Here is a 6,212-nt window from a genome sequence, read left to right as displayed (position 1 = left end):
TGTCACACATCTAAATTTGTCTTGTTGGCTGGAGAGGAGCCCATCAAGAGTACTGGTGTGATATTTACTTGTGTAGCAGGCAGTGGTTACGTCCTATAGTCCTCGCAGTACTGGTCTGATATGTACTTGTGTAGCAGGCAGTGGTTACGTCCTATAGTCCTCGCAGTACTGGTCTGATATGTACTTGTGTAGCAGGCAGTGGTTACGTCCTATAGTCCTCGCAGTAGGCCTACTGGTCTGATATGTACTTGTGTAGCAGGCAGTGGTTACGTCCTATAGTCCTCGCAGTACTGGTGTGATATTAACTTGTGTAGCAGGCAGTGGTTACGTCCTATTGTCATCGCAGTACTGGTGTGATATTTACTTGTGAAGCAGGCAGTGGTTACGTCCTATTGTCATCGCAGTACTGGTGTGATATTTACTTGTGTAGCAGGCAGTGGTTACGTCGTATACATACATCTACAGTCTCTGGCCATCACCTAAATTAAAATTTAACTTAACACTAATAGTCCAATATTTAAACTACATGCTTACATATTACTTCCTAATGTGTCTTAAAACGAATAGATATTAATTAATAATATCGTTTTATCCCGTGCTTTTAAGAATGTGCGCTTATAATACTGTCTCTAATTCAGTCACAAGAAGCACTGGCACTTGATTTCCAACATCAATTCGGTCCAACACCAAGCAGTGTTTATGTCATCTCCCATTTAGCTCGAGCCTGTCACACAAGTCCTGGGTTGGATCCCATACTAAATGAAATATACATGTTAAATGTTTTCTTGGAGGTTCAGCGAGTTCCTATTTAAATTATTCCGATAGCGGATTCCAGCGGTGGTTGATTTTGAAACCAATACGATGCCAATGCCCATACATTCTCATCCTATGACCTCAAAACCATCCATTCGAAGTTTGTTTGTTTCTTTGTTTTCTTGCGGTGGTTGATTTTGAAACCAATACGATGCCAATGCCCATACATTCTCATCGTATGACCTCAAAACCATCCATTCAAAGTTTGTTTGTTTCTTTGTTTTCTTACGGTGGTTGATTTTGAAACCAATACGATGCCAATGCCCATACATTCTCATCGTATGACCTCAAAACCATCCATTCGAAGTTTGTTTGTTTCTTTGTTTTCTTGGGTGGTTGATTTTGAAACAAATACGATGCCAATGCCCATACATTCTCATCGTATGACCTTAAAACCATCAATTCAAATAACTTATTTTTTTTAAAAAAGGTACGATCTTTACATTGGAATGTCTGCATTTAGATTACTCATTTTTGTCACACACTAAATTTGTCTTATTGGCTGGAGTGGGGCCCACCAAGATGTTCTTGAACCCGTGCCCACGGGTACCTTGCTACGCCACTGCATGCATGAGCAGTTGATGCAGTAAACTCTAGGCCTATATACACATCGGCGCCGCGTCGGATTACTGAGCTACCTTGCTACGCCACTGCCCACTCGCCTCTTGCCAGTGTGGCCAAATAGGAAGTAGTTCTTTTCCAAAAGGTATACATCAACTGGCAAATTTCTGAGAAAATTGTTAGAGCGGCTTTCGACATCCGTGTCCGGGTTTTGCAGATAAATCTGCAAGCTGATTAGAGGAAAGTTGTTTGTTTTTTTTTTAAGTATTTCTATGCTGCTTGTTTTACCTTAGTACATTACATGGGCGTAGCCAGGGGGGGGGGTTTTGGGGTTCAAACCCCCCCCCCCCCCGAAATGAAATCCCCCCCCCCCCCGAAGAGGGGGAGTCGGAATTTAGTGACTGATTTTTTGCTTTGATTTTGTTTATTTTAGGTAAGATTTTAATACTAAACCATCACCTGCCCCAGCACAACCAAAGGGGTTTTGAGTTTAAAACCCCCTACCAGGGGGGTTCGAGTTTAAAACCCCCTACCAGGGGGGTTCGAGTTTAAAAATCCCTACCTGGGGGGTTCGAGTTAAAAAAAACCTACTAGGGGTTTTGAGTTTAAAACCCCCTACCAGGGGTTTTGAGTTTTAAACCCCCTACCTGGGGTTTTTGCAGTTAACTTTCCCTCTTCTATTAAACAAAACAAAAAAAAATGCAAACGAAAATCCCCTAATTCCAAGTTACACAGTTAAGGAAGATTTTGATTTTAAAACCCCGTCTAAAATTTTGTTATGAGTGTAGTCAAAGGAGTTTTGAGTTTAAACTACCCTCCAGTGGAGTTTGAAGCTAAAAAGTACCTCTTCAATATAAATAAAAGAAAATTACTCACTCTAAAATCTATGAGCGTAGTCAAAGGGGTTTTGAGTTTAAACCCCCCGCCAGGGGGGGGTTTGAGGATACATTTAAAAACATCTTCAGTGTAAGAAAAAAAACAAATTACGCACTCAAAATGCTATGAGCGTTGCCGAAAGGGGTTTTGAGAGGGGTTGGGTGCTGAAAATACATCTTCAATATAAAAAAAGGCAAATTACACACTAAAATTATTTGAGCGTAGCCAAGCCAATCGGGGGTTTTGATTTTAAACCCTTCTTCTACAGATGACTTTTTTTTAAAGTTTAAAACCCCTCCAGATGGTTTTGAGTTTAAGCTCCCCCTACAGAGCATTTTGAGGTGGAAAACCCCCAACAGAAGAATTTTGACGTTAAAACTTCTCTTTTCGATATAAAATCTAATGCAAACTACAGTCACTTAATTCCAAGAGCGTATTCAAGAGAGGTTACACATTTTTACCAGTGGCAGGGCTCCATTTATAAACTGCAGTGAATAGTCATCTACCGAAATCGAAAAACACTACATGTGTCTCAACAAAGATGGCTAAGACAGATTTTAGGAGTCAGTTATAGAGATCGGGTCTAAATCAAGGAAATCCTTTGCCGAACTAGGAGTCGACCCCTTAGTAAGATTGTGAGAGAACGACGCATAAGGTTTGCGGGACATGTTCTCCGACAAAATGAATTACGCATAAAAAGAGTTGCAATGATATCCTAGTACAACTTGACGCCACTCATTCATGGAGGTCCTCATGGTAGGTGGGAATAGGCTTCAGACATTATCAGTGACAGATTTTTATGGAAACAGCTTGACGTCAAATGCTCCGAACGGCGTGGGAGAGTCTAAGTCAGTAAGAATAGCACATTAGGTTTTTGAAATAAAACTTTTTTAATAGCAGGAAAATGCAGTGTAGATACCTCAGAATATGCATTTTGTTGGCTTTCAATACCAGAAATAGTGCTTGGCGGCGGGGTTTCGCCCCGCGCTGGGGGAGATTCTAGCGCTCCCCCAGACCCCCTTGCTAGTAATGGCGGGGAGTCTACAATTTTATGAAAACAGGTTGATGGCAAATGCGCCGAACGACGAGGGAGGGTCTAAGTCAGTAAGAATAACACATTAGGTTTTTGAAATAGAACTTTTTAATAGCAGGAAAATGCACTGTAGATACCTCAGAATATGCATTTTGTTGGTTTTCAATATCAGAAATAGTGCTTGGCGGCGGGGCTTCGCCCCGCGCTGGGGGAGCTCCTAGCGCTCCCCCAGACCCCTTTGCTAGTAATGGCGGGGAATCTACAATTTTTCCACTAACTCACGGAAGAACCTATTCTAGGGCACAATAAACGTCTTCCGAAAGAATGAAGGGTCAGAATGTAATAAAGATTTTGTACGCACACACACACACACACACATAAATACATATAATTTTTTTTCGGGGGGGGGGGGGGGGTCGGGGGGGGGGTAGAAAAAAAATCACCCCCCCAAACCCCCCCCGAAAAAAAATCCTGGCTACGCCCATGGTACATTAGCACGTAGCGTCGTAGACAAACAGGGGACTATGTCAGGCGCGGTAGCACGCGAGCTAAAATAGGCGTGGCTTCCCAAGAAAAAAAAGCAGGGGAGATAGAAAAACAATCGCTATCTGTGGTTTGTATATGATTCAATGATATGAGTCGAAAAATATCTTCGTTCCAAAATGGGTCTACACCTGCAGGACTACGTTACAAATAACCATGTTCTGATGGAGGCCGGTGTAGTTTGTAGGCTATTGAAGCGCTTATACTTACCATTCGGTAGATGCGCTGGGTCGGTCACATCCCGCATGGTCGTCTCCACCGAATGCCAAAAGCAATCTTTTTTTTTTTTTGGTGCTATAAAGATCAACTCAGCCGCCAATTTGCCCTCTTTGGAAAAGAAGAGAGTAGCTGGCAGCAGATGACCTCTAAAAAAGACAGTTGTGGAGCTCTCACGAAGGCCGCGGAACACATTTGACGCCCAAATCCAAAGAAAAGCCTTTGTAGGGCGCAGAAGAAGTAAAGAAAAATTAAATGGACCTCCGGTGGACAACGCCTTTGTATCAGATGTGAAAGAAATGTGCTGGTCGTAACTAGGTTTGCGTAGTCGTGTGAAAAACTGCAATAATCCTTAATCTTATCTTATAAAATACAGACGTTACTTCAAAAAAGAAGATGATTACGTCCTACGCGTCATGGATCTAGTCATGCATATTAACCAATGACCTAAATTCTGCCAAGCCACTGGTTTTCCTGGCTAGCTCAGGCAACCCATTCCATGTTCTAATAGCACTAGGGAAGAGGGGGCCTTTGTACAAATTTGTCCTATTATATGGAACGAGGAATGTGCCTTTATCTTTGTGTCTTTCTGAGTATTTTATTACATTTAGTTTTGTATTTAAAGATTATGGTTCAGTGTTTTATGTATAATTGCTACTTTACTTTTGAGTCTTCTCTCCTGAAGGCTTTCGAAATAAATTTCAAATACATTGCCATTATTATTATCATTTGCGCTACGGACCTCTTCCAATAGCGGCATGTAGTGAATTGACGCCCTTACAAGAAAGGGAGCGCAAGTTGTGCTCACTTTCGAGGCACCAAATATATTATTTCGACAGTGGGTAAATGAGAAATGGTTAAAATTTTGGAAAGAATCCAATTAGGCAGTGGATGCATAGGCCTATGCCTCTATGCGCCGCCCAGACAGACCCACCCATAGTGATTACGATTAATCGACCGGCAGTAGCGGCCTTAGGGGGTCGCAAGTTGGGCAACCCCACCAGGCCCCGCACCCGATCGGAGATTTTATTGCCACCAACTTCGAAAACCAAATCAGTTGTCATAAACTAGGACTTGTTACTCAATATTTTCCCAGTATCTTTATGATACCAATTACGACTTAAGCTCTTAACATATATTTTTGGTTTCGAAATACCGTTCAGTTTCGTTAAAGACAGCATCTAATGACCTGCCGAGGGTATCATATTGTTTAACAGTTCACAATAAAAACACTTAGGTGGAAGCAACCAATCCTAAATCGTATATTTCGTATTTAAACATCGACGTCCAAACGGATTTTATTAGGAAGATTTGTAGCCTACCGATAAAGTTTAAACTATCGTTTGAATTAAGAAAAAGTTGTATATGAAAGAGTCATTTATAACATTTATATTAACATAAATGCAACTTTTGATAAATTGATTTTTTTTAAATGAACATTAATAAACAAATATACAGAGTTTTCTTGAATTTCGCTGGTTACATGTTGACCACATTTTCGCGGTATTTAATTTCATATCGTACACTATTTTCGGATATAAACAATGTCACAGGACATCCCCAAACACTTAAAACCTCTAGATAACAATTTCACGTTTCATTAATAGCTTTACATGCTGTTCCTTTTAAAAACTCATTAAATTTTGAGTAATTTTTAAAAGTGTCTTGCAGCACTGTTAGGCTATGTCGCATTACACAGTATAAAAATAATTTGTACGTATACATTAAATTAGTCTGTTAATTTAGTCTGCAATGGAAAAAAAAAAGGTTGAGGGTGTATGAGAAGGATTCTTTATTTGGTACTGTAACCTAGCCTGTATTGGACCAGTTGATGTGCTTGCACAGCTTATTTCGGCCAATCAGCTTCCAGAAAGTTTTGCGATGACGTATTAAGTTTTTTTTTTCAATAGGCTACTGTGTATATAGACATCGTGCGGTCGTGGGAAAACCCGTGTAATTGTCACCGTGTTAAAAAAAAAAAACGTGGTATAGCCCTTCCGCAAAAGTCGGGTCTGCGAAAGTGTAGGGACCACTGTATCTCTTATAGCACACGATGTTCTTATAGAACGTCCAATGGCATTCAATTTTCAGAATGAAAGAGTAGACATAATATTAGTAGTGCGCGAGTGTTTTCCTTTTATTTGCTTCTATTAATGCAAAACAATTAAAG

The sequence above is a fragment of the Biomphalaria glabrata genome, chromosome 13 (genome assembly GCF_947242115.1).
Source record: "Biomphalaria glabrata chromosome 13, xgBioGlab47.1, whole genome shotgun sequence".
In the NCBI taxonomy this organism is placed as follows: Eukaryota; Metazoa; Mollusca; class Gastropoda; family Planorbidae; genus Biomphalaria; species Biomphalaria glabrata.
This window is presented reverse-complemented; position numbering follows the sequence as displayed.